At 42.4% G+C, this 16,706-nt stretch overlaps 1 protein-coding gene and 1 long non-coding RNA gene across 14 annotated transcripts in view; one reads left to right on the top strand and one right to left on the bottom strand.

Annotated features, from left to right (window-relative positions):
* The window catches only part of SORBS2 (sorbin and SH3 domain containing 2), a 278,948-nt gene extending 275,979 nt beyond the window's left edge, over positions 1-2,969 (bottom strand). Inside the window, exon 1 of one of the 12 annotated variants that reach the window (XM_059721817.1) lies at positions 2,211-2,969. The gene's annotated coding sequence lies outside the window, so the exon portion shown is untranslated. The remainder of the gene's footprint in view (positions 1-2,210) is intronic. The other 11 variants (XM_019481319.2, XM_059721824.1, XM_059721822.1 and 8 more) reach the window with 11 other exon arrangements.
* Positions 552-14,188, top strand: LOC109281601 (uncharacterized). 2 transcript variants are annotated; one of them, XR_002088272.2, is made up of 3 exons: positions 552-657; positions 12,564-12,670; positions 13,782-14,188. It is a non-coding gene; the product is annotated as an uncharacterized LOC109281601 (long non-coding RNA). The 2 variants fall into 2 exon arrangements; XR_002088274.2 differs by lacking the exon at positions 552-657 and adding an exon at positions 4,162-4,176.
* The last annotated feature ends 2,518 nt before the right edge of the window (positions 14,189-16,706 follow it).

Genomic DNA, 16,706 nt, shown 5'->3' with positions numbered 1-16,706 from the left:
CCTCCTACACTCATTTAAAATTCTTCTTGAAAACCTAACTATTCAACAGCATCTACAAGACACTTAAAGTCATCTGTTTATCTATCTGTGAACTGCTCATGTATGTGGTGAAGAGGAATGAAGGTCAGCAACGAAGGATGTTAAGAGCACTAGAAGCAAAGCTGGGAATTGGCATGAGCAGAGAGGCAAGGAAAAGTAGTAAAAAAAAAACCTAACAAAATACAGAACTCACTATGTCTATCATTTTTTCATATAAGCACCTTTCATTTTTGCTTGTATGAGATATCCTTACAGCCACCCTTATTTTTTCTTAGTATTTTGCCTGTACTTCTTGACGGTAGGACCCCAGTCTACCTGTGACTTAAAAGTGCGTTATGTTTTGGATTTTATTGCTTATGAACACTTAGCATGTCCATTATAAAGTAGAAGTTCAAATTGTCTTTAGTGGTTTATATGAAGAATGTTAATGCATTTTTCAAGTTTTAGCTCCACCCATTCTTTTTGTAGCAGAAGTTAATCACACCCACACACAATTACACACATTTACAATGCTATGTACATGTTTATAGCACTTCATAGAACACACATAAGGTCTTGTACTGCACCAACAAACTTACCTGCACAACACCTACCAGGCTAAATATGGAAACAGAACAGGTAAGAGATGAAGCCTAAGGGAGGATGACTGGTAAGGAAATCAGCAGACCTGATTCAGGGAAGATATGGTTTTCTGAGGGAGTGATTTGAAGAAGGAAGCTAAAGCAATTTCTGGTCCTATGCCAGGGATTTCAAACATAAAGTCATATTTTCTGTGCACTGGCTCAACATGTTCACTTTATGGTGCATATATTAAAAAAAACCCAATTAGAAATGGTCTTGGACTTTGCCTCTCAGTTACAGTACCATTTATAAAATAGTGATTGGTTACTAGTTTAACAATGTAATTAAGGAGTGGGGCTTTTACTGATTAATCAAATGCCCATTCTATAGTCCAAGCATACAAGTTAGCTCAGTGGGATTTAAACCTACACAACGGTGAATTAAAAGTGAATGCAAACATATTATTAGCATAGCTTGCAAGAAATGAATTTGAATTTCTGTTTAAATTTTAATTGTCCGTGTATAGAATTTAAAGCATTTCAGCTTTTCATTATTTTATTAAGTTAGAAATTATGTTATTCTGTAAAAGCATTCTTAACAACTCTGGGCTGAAATGCCATTATTTAACATATTTTAAAGATTATCTGATCATTGGCTGCACCAATGCGCTGTGGTTTTATTGACCTAGTTCTGTCCTCATAACTGCTCTCTGTTTCTGAGATTCTTTATCAGGATATGTATCATGTGTGCATCAAGGGACAATTCATTTGGGAACTGATGGTCCATATTATTAGCACATAGCCATTCACCAGAAACACCATGTTCAAATATTTCTGTGCATTTGTCTAAGCCTTTTTATTGTCTGTCTCTTAGTGGACTGGCTGCTGGTGAGGGTGCTTAAGAATAGAAGTTTAGCTGTCTTAAACTATAGCTGGTGCTTTTTCTCCATGTGGAGTGCTGGCTTCCTTTCTTTTACTCAATGCCAAACTGAGGGACACAATGGGTGTGTTGTGCTCTGTGCTAGCATGGTATGCACGATATCTTTGAAAAGGAGGTGTGAGCTGCCTTTAATACCTAGACTCCTAACAGACAAGTACCAGAAACTAATCAAACACAGTGCTGGGGCATACATTCCATAAAGAAAGCCTAGTGCAAAAGCTGCTTTCTATTATGACCTACATACTGCACACAGCAGTTGGACAATTTAAATCTAGCTACATTATTAAGATGGAGAACAATGCATGTATTTGAATGCTGAGAGAATCAAGGATTTTAAGGTTTTACAAACAAAATGTTTCTCAGTTCTATAATGTTTGATATCCCATGTAATCCTTACAATATAAAATCATAGCAGGATGCATAAAATCCCTGTTGTGTATACATGAAATGTGCATAAGATTTGTTCACTACCCATTTTTTTTCTCAAAACAGGAAGCATTTTGACTGTTACATTATGCTACTGCACTCAAATAAACCATAATATGATCAAAATCATTAAATGCAAGCTTTAACAAGTCACTTTTAATAGGAATACATTTGAGATGCTACTTTGAGCAAAACTTCATGCAAGTATTTTCTATAAAATTGAAACCAATCAAACAAAAGCTTACCTCTTTCACACAAGCAGAGATGCACAGCAGCCTCCTGGTCTAAGTCCAGAAGCAGAAGCTCCTAAGCCAACAATCTGTTAATAAGAAGCATGTAAACCTGAGAGGGTGGTTTGTACAGCCGACAATACAGAGCCTATCTGAATCGCACACCTGCTTCTCCAGTGGTGCTTGCTCATATAAAACACCAGAGCACAAGAACAATGTTGGGAGAGGGCAACACCCTTCTTTTGGGTCACCAGCTTTCACTCGGAGCAGCTCGCGAGTGGTTGAGATAACATTGCAGGGAAACCTTGCCTTTACAAGACAAAAAACCTACTCCCCAGCCTGACAGCAGATATGCAGCATTATCACTCTGCATTCCACCTTCCCTGATCAGCTAATGGGAATGAGCCGTCACCAGCTTGTCAAAATGGCAGCGTGTAGGCATTCTCAGCTATAGTAATTATTCCCTCATCTTCTCCTCTGTTTCCTCTGAATAGATTTTTTGTTTATTCCATGGTAAAGCACAGCATAATATGTCACACTGTTTTCCATAAGCAAAATGGCTGATCCTTTCAGCAATGCTGCAGACAGTTCATTGGGTTCCACTAGCTTTTTGTAGCCATGGCAACAACCAACAGACAGACTTATCCAGAAAGCATGGCTGATCATGTGCAGATCCCCAACACAGAATGCTAATTTATGGGGATTTTTTTTCCCCATTTTATTTTGGCCAGCCACAATTTCTGATTTCTGAATATTCTGTCCATGTGAAGAATGGCCTGTTTTTAGATACTTCTCATTTTTCCTCTTCCCTTTTGGGGTTATATATGGAAATCCTACTGTATATAATCTAGACTAAAAGAGACAATACACAACAAGTTATAAACAGGCCTGGATTTTTGATGCACAAAATTTATGCATGAAGGAAATCTGATAAATCAGGCAAAGTAATATGTCATTAGAACAAGCAATCTTTTTTTAATTTAATTTTGAAATGGAACCGATAATCCACAATCACTGGTTAGCAAATTCAACATTAATCAGCACTTACCAACCATAACCTAGAAAACCTTTTACTTTTTATTTTTACTTTTTTTGTAAAAAAAATAAAATAAAATAAAATAAATTCTCATGGATTTCTCTTCTATATATGTAAAATTGGGTGCTCCTTCTTACTAGGAAAATATAAAGGAATTAAACTAACCATTGCTCTCAAGATACCACAGCACTGTCATACACTTAGAACAGAATATAACTGATTGTTTTACTTTCTCCATTCCTCAGTTTTCTGCATTTAAAATGAGTTTGGGACGGGGGAAGACATGTGTGAAAAAAATGAGATCAGCATATAAAAAGTGGTGTATAAAGGCTAGGTATCAACGTCTCTGCTACAATTTCTGGTACTTATAAGCTTTTTATTGGAATCCATTGCATATAAAGCACCTCTTCCTCTTAAAGCTCCCTGAAAACTAATTAAAAACCATATAAACTTCTACATTACATACCATACCTCCTACATCACTACATACATTTGCATTCCAAACATTCAAGCTATCTAATTTGAACCTGTAGAACAGTTTGTAGCAGTAGCAAATTCAGCTTATTGATAGCTGAAAACTGCTGTTGAGCCAACAAGTGAATAATACTGGGAGAGGACATTGGAGAGGTATTGCTGCATTCTTATCAGGCATTTTGCCTGAAGATGGCGACTTTAAATCTCTTTTTATTTTTGAGAGATACCAAGACTGCTCAGAATTTGTAATTCATTATGTCATTTGCCATATTTATGCCATGGACTGTTAGGACTATACCAAGTAGCTTCAGGCCTACTGGCAGTCTAAAGAGTGTCAGTAATGCCAACTCTCATGAAAAAATCATGAGACTCCTGATTTCCAAGTCAAATTAACTCTGACTCATGATCTCCTGATACAGAGATCAAATCTCAGGATTTTTTCTTCTGGCACGTGTATAGAGCGCTAAGCTGGTAAGTCTATGGATCGGAAGGGGCAGGGGCATGGGGGGAGGGGGGCAGATCGAGGCTTCTATGGTGAAGGAGGGAGTGGGGCAGGCTCTGGGGTGAATGGGGCCCCGAGGGGGTGGCTCTGTGTGTGTGTGTGTGTGTGTGTGTGTCCCTCACTTCTAAGCCACAGCCCCCCCCCCCCAACCCTGCTGCTGACCCTCATTCCAGAACCCCAGTACCCTGCATCCTGCCAGGGTGTGCAGGGACCCCCCTCTCCAGGCTCCAAACCCCACACGCACACCCACAGCCCCCCACACCTTCACAAATAATGGCCCTCCTATACACACACACTTGAAAAATAGCATCTCATGATTTACATTCAAAATCTCTTGATTTTTACGAGTTTGTCTCATGATTTTTGACACAGTGGGGTTGGCAATACTGAGTGCTCTTACAGGATACCGTTAAACCATGAAACATTAGGTGGTCTTAAAGTCAGAACAGCTTCAGAGTAGTCTCAAATTAATGCTTAACGTCATCTCCGACCAGAGGAACTGTTACTTGGCACTAGAGGGCCTAGAGAGCAGGGGCATGACCAGGAGCCAGGCTTCTATCCCTCCCTTGGGAGTGAAGCCCCAGGGGTTAACCACAGAGACAGATGGACCCCAGGGAAGCATACCTCACCAGGCTCTATGCTCTACCATGTTTTGTGCTAGGCAGCCCTTTCTTCCCTCCCACCCCAGGAATGCAGGAGGCTGGAGAGGGAAGCCATGTCCCCCTTGCCCAAATTCTCCTGGCTAGAGGACAGCTGTCCAGATGTGGGGAAAAGGCTTAGCCCTATCAGGGGACAACATATGCCTGGCTCCTGGCCCACAGGCCTGGATTGGGTCTCCTGGGGTCCTTGGATTTGGCAGTGTGGTGCTATGTAGGGGTGGGTGGGGGTGCTGGGGCCATTACTACCCCTTGGGCAGTAGAACTAGGAAGGGTGGACAATTTGTTAGGGATAAAGAGGCTCGGAGCCCTGCATCCTAGGATGCTGGATGACTGGAAATTGGTCACTTTATCTCTGTGGAGCAGAACAATACCCTAGATCCAGTTAGGTAGAACAGCTCAAAGATAACCCTCACCCTTAGTTACTTAGATGGTACTTGGCACAGTTGAACACCCTTTGATGCATGCACACTCCTATTTAAGTGCTTTTAGAATGGTTTAGACTTCAGAGGTAACCTGAAACACCACCCTCACTTGCAAATAGTTTCTGCTGCTGCACTTCCCATGTCACTGAGGACCACAGCTAGGAAGCCGGCAAAGGAATCTGAGCAGGGAATTTGTCCCAATGTTTGATTGTTTGTTTTTAGATCAAAATACACAGTGTATCGTTTGTAGACTAAAAATATCCATCTGGAGTTTGGACTACAGACTATAGGGGAATAGTTGTCTTGCGAATGTCATACCCTGCAGTTTGTGCTTTGCTTGTATGACTTGCACCCACATTTTGTGTTCACAGGGAATTCTGACATCAGTTCTGAAACATATTCAAACACCTTTGAGTAAGGGCCTTAAATCAAATATCATTCACTATATTTCTAATATAAGTGCTGGTTTGAGTTTTTATTTTCTCCTTTTAAGAAAACAAAACAAAACAAAATCAAGATGGCTTTCCTGATACTTATTGCCAGTATATTACCTAAGATACTGCAGCTGTTGCTTAGTGCCAACCTCACTTAATATGAACAGCTCTATAACTCAAACACAGATCTTTGATGCCATAACTACTGTCCAGTACTGCTCCTTTTTGATCAGAAAGGCAGGTAGTTTGCTGATTTTGCAACTGATTTGGACTTGTTGGCAAGGAGATTTTGAAGTATTTTAGTAATTATTTATAAATATGCTAAACATCACAGCACAATTTGCTATAGTGCCATTGCAGTAAGATTAATTCAGTTACTTTTGCTTAATCAAACATTATGCATATATTAGATCCATTTCTCATTTCATGGGTGTTTTACATTGATGCACCCCACTGAGTTTGTAAAAATTAGATTTAGCTTATTGATAACAAAGCAAATTAAATTAAAATTAGGGTTGTCCATCTACCCCAAATGCATTAATTCATTGGCCTATTAGACAATTACTAGCACATTCAACTTCCTCTATACAGGACTCAATGTTAATACTTAAAACAACTAACCACACAAATTCCTCTGATCTCATACCCAGGTTCATGGATATCTTGACATAGAATGGAAGAACAACAATTTTACAAAAAAAAATTATTCTTGGTGTTAGAAAATGAATTATACCAGTGGAGTTCCATATAGGTAATGAGTATGGATCTAATCCTATTTGCCTTATCTAGGCATGGCTCCAATTAAAAAAAAATGGCATGAGTTTTTCCTGTATAGGTCTAGACCAAAACATGGTATGTGCTTTTCATCAACTGTTGGCATAAATACTGAGGTGAAAGGTATGGTAAGGGGTTCAGTATAAGAGCTGAATATGGTGCTACTCCAGCAAAGAATCTAAGCACAAAGGGCAAGGTCTTTACTCTTCTCAGGCTCCTTTATACTTTGTGAAGTGCCACAGTGGGATAGAGAAACCTTAAACACTTTCAAAACGATCCTGGGAGGATTTCCTTGTGCAAGCCCAGTGGAACTGTTGATAAAAGCTGATTCCCAAAGGACCTCTTTTGAGCCCAAGGATTGAGGACATACAGGACAAACAGAGTTAACATGCAGTCTGCAGCCCATAGTTACAGCAATATCTGCAGGCTCCTATCAAGCCTAGCAACCCCAGTCTGTCTAAATAACAGCAGGTGTTTCTCCAGTTAGTTACTTAAGCAGGCCTGGATCAGGAAGCTGCAATAACAGCTTAAAACCTCATAGGCCCATGCTTGCCCTAATATGTTAAATTGGGCTGTCCTGATTAGAAGCGCAGCACAGACTTGCACTCTAAGTAGTTAGTCACAGTAGTGATTTCAGTGGGATTACTTATGTGCTTAGAGTTAAGCAAATACTTACATACTGGCTTACAATGGGATCTGGAATAGTATTGATATTGTTTCAGATCTTGGCTAAAATCCCATTAATGTGTGAATTTCGAATGAGCCTCCTGGTCTGCTGTAGTCTCTAGAGAACATTTGTCCATATCAAAAGCTACCAGAGTTTGGAAGGAAGCTAGCAATCATCATGCTTTCATTGGTATGGTGCTATTAGTTTTCACTTTCAAGAAGAAAATGAGCGAGGTAACTAGCTGTATTCCTGTTGCAAACTTAGGATTTTGAAAAGCAGGGTACAGATGGTATGGTGTACCATCGCTAGGGACCCCCTGAATTCACGATTTTGTGATTTTTACAGAAACTATGAATTTTGTCAGTCTCTGTGAAAAAGCCCAGGGACCACAAAAAGGTGAAAAAAAAGTGAGTGAGCAGGGGGAAAATGAAAAAAAGGGGGAGCTGCAAAACAGAAAATGGCAGGAAGCCCTGGTGTCCTGAAGCATGGGGAAGGGAGAAGGGAAGAGAGGGAGCAAATCGGAGGCTGAGCTCCTGACATAGGTTTAGTCCACGAGCCAGTCAGAGGCTAGTCAGAGACTTTGTGAAGAAGACCAACCTCCGCGTCTCTTTTTGCTTTGATTTTTTTTTGCATTGCATTGCATTGAATTACAAATGCCCAGCCCAGCACTGCCTGCCTGCCCACCTGCTGGAGCAAGGAGCTGCTTCCCCTCCTGGTGTGTGGTCAAGCCCATGAAACCAATAATTCCATACTCGACTGCTTAATAATGTGGCAATTCATGGCTTCTGTGGGCTTAATCTCCTGATCAAGCCCAGGGAAGCTATTAATTGCTGCGTTGACAAGCCCCAGTTTGGGGCCATCTGTCAATCTGAGAGAGGCATGACTTCCAGGGCCCCTCAGCCAATCAGAGGCATGGAGGGACCCACCATTCTCTGCCAGGAAAATGGCACCTGGTGCTGTGCTAGGACGCAAAAGTGTGGGGTAGCTGCCCTGAATTTGGGAGGTCCCTAAGCATCATATATAACAACACACATTTTTCTCCAAGTAAAACTAGAGGCTTTATTAATAAGCTAGGGTCCTACTGCTATATTATTCAGTTTAACATTGATACAAAAACAAATATAACTACTGGAATGTGCATTAATTTGCTATGTTATATATTATTTATAAACCACAACAAACTAGGAAAAAATAATCAACATATATTGTTTCATTAGTCCTATACTTATTAGAATTAAATGCACATCTCTGAGATTCATAAAACAAAATCTAGCCTTCTTGAGCATCTTGTCAGTGCATCCAATACTTCACTGAAAATTATTTCCACACCTGAGTTGACGTTTTTAGTTAGAGTTAAGAACAGTCTGCAGGGTTGTGAGATAGGAGCTACATTAAGAGGAGCAGCTAACAGATAGCAGAATTGCAGGAGAAAGGATAGCTTGACTAGTGGAACATCAAGACTATTACAAAAGAATAGAGGGTTGTTAATACCTATGGAATGAAGAGTTTAGAAGGAATCATGCAGATTATAATGAACCACAAAATCAAGTGACTCCCTCATTGTTGCCTGGATAGAAATGCTGCTGCCACTTCTAGGCAGTTGCTTTTACACTTTGGGTAGAGCAGGAATCAATGAGGGGGTGTGACTGCAACACTGCACTCCCCCTGGATCTTCCACTGACTGGGTTAAGGTGAGATTACACATTATAATTAAATAATGTGAAGGGCACTTAAAGCTTGAATGATCACATATTAAGGCTTGTTAACAAGTGCTGTGCTACTTTGGGTGAAGATTATCTTTTCTATGTTGCTTGAGTTAAGTTAATTTCTGGCTGATAAAACCATTAATTTGCAGTCCTCCAGTATCCCTGGAGGCATTGCTCCCAGGTGGATTAGCTATCATCCAGGACTATACAGCCCTGGACTGATGGCTAGGGATAGCTGAGCAGCAGGTGAGTGGGGTGGGGGACATGAGAAAGAGGGCAGGGAAAGGGGAGAGGGGAATGGGTGGGCAGAGAGCCACTAGGCTGCTACTGCCTTGCCCCCCCATCATACTTTTCATGTGCAGATGCCCCCCCGACACCCCAATCATCCCCTTTACCTCCCCAAATTGCCCACCTGATTGCTTCCTCTGATCAGCCCCTCTGCCTCCTATCAGCCCCTTCACTGCCACATCATCAACCTGCTACCCCAATCAACTTGAGAGCAACAGCAGCAGTAGCCACAGAGAGGGGTTCCTTCTCCTTGCTTGTTCCCAGGCTTCCTGAAATCTGTGTCAGTCCCATGCATCTGGATACAGCCTCTGCTGAGCCCCACTGCTGAAGCAGTAGCAGGGGAGAAGGGGCAAGAGGGTGAAGAGTGGCCAGAAAGCCATGGAGCCCAACAGGGGCTAGATCCAGGTACTTGGGGGAAGCACAGGCTATAGGAAACCCAGGAACAGGTAGAGGAGGGGAATCCCTTACCACTACCACTCCCAGTTTTTGGCATCAATCTGGAGTGGAGGGCTTAATGGGGGAAGAGGAGGGCTATTGGGATCTAGGTAATTGTGGGGGAGGAAATCAGGGTGGAAGATGAGCAATCTGGTGGTGGAGGGGCTAATTGAGGGGTGATCCAGGGGCTGATGGGAGTACAGGAAGGATTTGGGGGGGACAGAGAGGGCAAATAGTGGGGGTTACCCAAGCAGAGTTTACCCCCCCCGGGCTATTTTGTGGTTAGTGAGCTGGTGAGGGGGGCAGGCACAAAGCAGTCTCAGCAGTGCCTAGCTACACCTAGTGGTAGGCCTGAGCCCTGCACATTATAGATACTATAACCCTTAATGTGGGACTGCTCAAAGCACATGCTAACTTTAACATTGATTAACTTTCCTTAGAGTTAGCACATGCTAATTCTAATATGTATTATCACACTTCCTCTCAAATCAAGTGGAAGAAACAATGAGGGGGAAAGCACCTTAGAGTCTAACTTGTTCAGAAAGAGATGAGCTTTCACAGGGGGCAACCTACTTCATCAGATTCTATAAATGAGAGAGGAGGGAAATGGCATGCGTTGCATACAAATTTTATCTAAACGGAGATACCTTTATCACTATATCTGAGATGATTGTAATTTACCTCTTCCAGAGGCTATTTTCTTCCACCAATAATAGTTTCCATTTCTCTGAAGCCAGTATGATTTATCACCATTCAGACTGCACACTCCTGTGCAATAGGACAGCATGTTACACACTGTATGACTTTAAATTAACTCAAAGGATTAGTTTTCATTGCTGCACACAAACTTTGCCAATTTGGTTGTTTTTTTGTTTAAAAAAATCATCAATTGCTAATTAAAACCAGATAAAGAATGCAACACAAGCCAAATGCTATATATTTTAATTGTAACAAAGCTTGAGTGCCATTGGCACCACAAGATGGCAAGTCACCATTAGACAGTAATTGCAGGAAGTAAAAATGTCTTCCTTGATAAAGCTGCTATAGTATCATTTAGAAATAATGAAATGTGCTAATTAAAACCCATACCCAAATTAAAACCCATACCCTAGTTCTCTGTAATGCTTCAATATTAGCACAGTTATAGATCTTTGACTCTTTTCCTTTTCTATGTCCATATTCAGTCTCACGTTACACTTAAACAAAACATATCCAGGCAAACACAAGTTCTTTTACCATTTCAAAAAAATAGCTTTGCTAACTTTGTCTTTCAAAATGTAACTACACTTTAAAAATAAGTAGTAGTCAAATCTTCTACTAACCCAGGAGGTTGATATATCACATCTTCACATACAGGTAAATTGAGGAACACAGTGTGTGTCTACACAAGACACTTTACTGTGCATTACACTAATCTAACGTGCAGTAAAGCATCACCATCTACACGTGCTCAATAAACTAGTCTAATGTGTGGTTTGCTAGTACCTGTAGGTACAGGTACTAGATAAACCACACCTTAGGTACTGCTCAGTAGTGCATGTATAGACAGCTGACCTGAAGCAAATTGTTGAGGAAGTTCCCTGCCCCTTGCCTCCCATGCAGATCAGGGTGTGGAGCTGGCAGGCAGGTAACCTGGAGACAGGACAGCTTCCCCCACCCCCAGAATCTCAGGCCTGACCTGTGTCCCATGCCAGTCTGGGGCGGGCATCTGGGGGAACCTGGAGCTCCCCTTGGCTACTGTAGGTGGGGAGAACACTGGACTGAACTGCATCCGTTGGGAGCAAATTTGCTCCTGATGGGTGCACATGTAGATGTTTCCTGGGGAAAACTTTCTGCCCCTTATTTTACTGCACAATAGCCCTAAGGTATATTAATAGCAAGTGTAGAGGTGCCCATAGTGGCTTAAGTTATTATGCCCACAAAAACAAAAAATCCCAATAACCATATGCACCCGCCAGGCCTCGAACATCTTGTTCCAAGCTTCCTTAGTTCGAGTGTTCACCGGGACTCACTTTGCTGTTGCAGGTGGTCTTACAGGAGGCCTTTACACGTGCTGCAAGCTGCCCCTTTCTCGCCTGCCATGACTTTGAATCTCTCACAGTGGGGGCTTCGTGCAACGCGGTTGCCCACATTGGACGCCTGCTCCTTTGGGGTCTTCTGCAAGGCTCCACCTCCCCTATACCTCGCCCTATACCCAGCCCGGCCAATCCCGGTCGCTTTTGTGGCCACCCTCATGCTCTCTGATCACTCCCCAAACAACGAGCCTTCCGCTCGCCTTCCTGCTTTTCCTGCTTCCACTCGACCTCAACCCCTTCCGACACAGGGAAACATACAATACCCTTCTCTAGTCAAAGAAAAAGACTTAATGAATCCTAAGAAAACCACCACACCACTACTGGGCTTCCTTGCGGAGCACAGATAGCCCTTCCACACATCAATTTGCCAACAGGGCCTTCTCTAAGCGACCCAGCTTCGTGGCTCAGCTCCCCCTGCCCAGGTTAGAGCCATTCTCCCTCCAACTTCCTGCTATTGTGACCCTCTCTCTGGGTCCTCTCAATATTGCTGATCCCTTTCTGAGACCTCCAGTGTAGTTGCCCTCTCTCTGGGTCTTCGAGATGCGGCTGCCCTCTCTCTGGGTCTTCCCAGCACAGCTGCCCTCTCTCTGGGTCTTCTCCTCGCAGCTGCCCTCTCTCTGGGTCTTCTCCTCGCAGCTGCCCTCTTTCTATGTCCTTCCAGCGCTGTTCTTCTCCCCACGCCCTGAGTCCTCTTACCGACTCACCTCCTGCCTTGCCTGTCGCTGGGACTCCTGTTCCGGGTGCTGGCTCGCTGCGTGGGTCATCTGCTCCTTCACAGTTGGTGACTGTCGGTTCTCCTGGTGTCCCACGCCCCCGGCTGACTCCACCGGTTGGGCTCTCCCTCGGCATCTGTGCGCCCCTCCCCTCTCTCACCGCCGGCCCTCTTATTTCCACAGACCGGTGATTGGGGCTGATGTCATCCGCCGGCCGCAGCTGAATAAAGGCATGGCTAATAATCCGCGTGGGTTTCCCCAGTTGTCCTTGCTTTTCCTCGAATCCTGCTGTAAGTAATTTTCTTTTTTTACTTTTGCTTTTCTTGCTCCACCCCCTGCTGCTAGCCCTAGGGTTCCCCTTGTGGGCTTGGGAGTCTCCCTGGTTTGCCTCTCCCCATGACACCATACATGAAAGTACTGACAGAACCAGGAGCAGAACTTTGTGTCTGGCTCTGCCGTGTATTCTTGCCATAATATTGCATACTTCATAATAAAAATGTCAAAAGGACTGTGCAAACAGTAAAATGAATACAGAACAAAACAAAACAAGAATTTGTTTTAACTAGGGCCAAAGTCCTTTGCAGATCCTGTAATCTGCAATCTAATTATTTGGTCCACAGATTTTCTAAATCCTACCAACATGGGTTAATGATTATTTGCATTCTTGTTTCAGTTAAATAACTTGTGATGCTCTGATGGGTGTTCCTACGTGTACAGAGTCTATGCCATCAGTAGCCCTAGTCAGTTTATGACTGTTTATATATAAAACTACACATAGCTTTAAAATACTTACAAATCACTCCAGAAACATATTTATGAAAGTAAATTTGAAGAAAAAGAAAAGTGTAGGAAAGCTTCTCTTTATGGAAGGGTAGAGTTGCCAACCCTCCTGGATTGGCCAAGAGTCTACCGGAATCAGCATCTATCTCTTGGTGACTGTTGAAAGCAATCTGGGTGATTGATACGGTGAACGGGTTGAACAGTACAATTAATAACATTACATCATGTTGGGGGAAAAAAATATCCCCAAATAGCTTCAGTCAGTGATGGCAACCCTATGGAAGGGGTATAACTCCAACTAGGTTACCTCTTAAGCTGGGGTACAAAAATCTTGGCACAAAGGTTACAAGATCTTGCCCAATTTTCCAATTAAAAGTAAAAGTAAATGCTTATAAGATTTTTCCAAAGAGAACCTCAAACTACCTTGGTAATAAAGTATAAAGACATCCTAAACTAAAATGATTTTAGGTGCTTTGCAATGCTATTATACACAAGAGTGGTAAGGGCCCTACTCAAATACTATAGTTTTGTTCAAGGACACAGACAGTACTCAAGGCAAAACAAACAATTATTTTAAATTAAATTATACTAATGCATTAAAACCCAGTTTTGCATTTTTAGTCTCAGGCCAACACGGCTACCAAATATTTCCCTGAAACATGGAAGATGCCATATTTTAGCTGATCTTGGAAATATAAACTTCATTGCTGAACAAGAAGGAAAGAGTTTTTGAGCCTCCCTGCCTTTCTGACATCTGACACCTCCAGGGATGACAACAGTCTTATCTACAAAGCGAGGAGCAACTTACAAAGGACTCTCAGGGAGCCAAGGGAACAGACACCCAGCCTCAAAATACTTCTGTGCAAAATGAAGTTTGTATTCTACCTAAGGGGATTTTTCCAATCTTGGATGTGTCCTCAGCCTCAACAAGGGTGCGTGTGTCTGAAAGCTTGCAAATAAAGATTGTTTGGGGTTTTTTTTGCAATTTCTCAGTTGCTTTAATAAAAGGTATCATCTCTGAACCAAGAGTTTTAGAGTTTTGCATTTCTTTACATTCAACTGAGTAACATTTTATCTATTTCTAGAAACACATAACAATAACTAAAAAGTAGCTAAATAGAGTAGGGAGAACAGAGAGAGAGCTCAGCATTTCGTTTTCAGGTGTATTACTTCACCTGTTATAAGTGATATTTATGAACTATGATTTACCAAAGTGGTGTGTCTGCCTTGTCATTACTGCAGCCACTGGTCCCAGCAAAATGGCTTGTGTTTTATGCTATCTCAAGCCATAGATCATTAATGTGATCTTTGGAATACATCAGAATTCTATTGTCAGGTCTCTTGGACTGCATTTTAAAAGTGAGCAAGAGTTCATTTGATATCATACAGTCATTAATACACTACGTTTTCTCTCTTCATCCCCCAAATGAGCTTGACCTTTTAAGTTAACAAATACAAAGCAAATAACTTCTGAAGCGAGAAAAAAACTGTTTCTGATTACATGAAAATCATTCTCTCACCCCCTGGATGGTTACTAAAATCAAGTCTTAGGGCAGATCAAACTAGCAAGGACTAGAAGCAGAACTGCCAAAACAGAGCAAGAATTTTCATAGCATTACCAGAACAACCAGATAAATTACTGTCTCCCAAGACACATGATCTGTCCTTCCATGGTTTCCTTTTCTGCTTTCCAAAACAGAATGTGTTATCAGTTCTCTTAATTACCCATCCCTGAAGTAAAGTGAACTTTGCAACTGTCTTGAGGTCACCATATTACCCGAACCTCACAGAGTAAAATCCTGGCTTCACTGAAAAAAGTGGCAAAAGTGTCATTCTTTGTGTCTTGTGTAATGAATTCTGCAGACATCTCATTTTGAATGCAAATTTGAACAACACTGCAATAGATTAGCTTACTTTGATCAATTTCAAACTCATCCAAGTGTTGTGTTTCTGAAATCTGCACATGGAGCTCAGTTACCACTGGAGAGAAGAAACTGATAAAAGAAGTAGGGAGAGTGTAGGTCTGTGAAAAGAAGACAACAATTTTGACACAGAGAAATTCTAGCCCTCCCTTCTCATGGAACTTTAGTACCAGCCTCAATAGCTAGTCAGCATCATAAACTCCTTGATACTTTGCTCAATCACATTCATTCCTTTTCTCTGCCACATTGAGTCTAACTTCTTCCCTGGCTATTTAATTAACTAAACTAGGGACTCCAGTGGAATGGTCATGAAACAAAGTCAACAGCAAAGCGGCTAATAATAATATAGCATTGGCTATTGCAAAATATGAGGGATGTAAAATCCCTCCAAAAAACTATTCATGGTTACTTTGGACCTGGGCACTATGGCAGCTCCTCCATTAAAACCTACATAAAGAATCATTTAGGAAGCAAATGTCATCCTGGTCTTGTCATGATAACATAATGGTGTGAGTTTTTATAGAATTAGTTACCTTGCTCCCTTGTCTTTGATGGATCTTAAAATTTTCAGGTTTCAATGAATGAAACAAAGCTATGGTTTGAGAAATATTCCTCTTCTACACATATGAAGCTGCTTGCAGACATTAAAAAAAAAAAACCCAAGCCCCACATTTTATCAGAAGAAGCAGCACATTACTTCAACCCAGCTTTGCAGCGTCTGTATAGATCAGGGACACCAACATGGCTTTTTGGTACTTTTAGCTAAAGCCGAGTCAATCACCTATTAGATAAAAGCAATAAAAAGCCCTACAAAGGCACCCAGTCGATACAGATGTCTGGCAAGCTGGTGCCAACTAACACACTGCCTCTTCTGGGCATGTGCTGGGCTCAGTGTGGGAGTGCTCCAAGTTTAAAGTAAAGCACACCTTTTTTTTCTTTTTTTTTTAATGTCTGCAAACAGCCTGAAAGTTTTCAGAATCCATTTTCACAAACGTATTTCCTAGTTACCCTAGGGCCTCTCTACACATTCAGGAAAAATCATGACAGGAACTGATGTGCGATCCACAGAATCACACCACCTGTGATGCACCTGTGCATCACAGGAGACATGATTGTAGGTACAGAGAGAGTCTGGGATTGCCATCCCAGGCTTCCCCTGCACTGGCAAGTAGAAAGCTACTGCATCTGCAAGCCCTGTGGCTGATGGGACTTGCCATGGGTGGTGGAAGGCCAGGGCTAACAGGGCTTAGTCCCTGCAAACATGGGCCAGTGGGTAGGGCCGCAGGGCATGCCAGGCACTAGCTCCGGGCAGCTGCAGTGGGGTGGGAGGGGCAATGCACAGATTCAGACACTCGCAGCCCAGCATGGGGATCACTACCCAGCATGGCAGGCAAGTCTCAGTCTGTGAAGAGGTAGGGCAGGGGGCAGATTGAGGCCCCCAAAGTGAGGGAGGGAGTGGGGAAGAGGCAAGGGCAGGAGCTGGGGTGAATGGGACCCCGGGGAGGGTTGTGGGAACAGTGGAGCCCTGGGTGGCTTCTCCAGGGGTGCGGAGGGGCTCCTGCCACTGTGTGCACCCTGGGGAAGGCATGACAGAGCATGTGCCCCCTGGATTTGTGCACAGGGT

This window comes from Alligator mississippiensis, chromosome 2 (assembly GCF_030867095.1).
Source record: "Alligator mississippiensis isolate rAllMis1 chromosome 2, rAllMis1, whole genome shotgun sequence".
In the NCBI taxonomy this organism is placed as follows: Eukaryota; Metazoa; Chordata; order Crocodylia; family Alligatoridae; genus Alligator; species Alligator mississippiensis.
The sequence above is the reverse complement of the archived record's forward strand: the minus strand, read 5'-3'. Positions and strand labels throughout refer to the sequence as shown.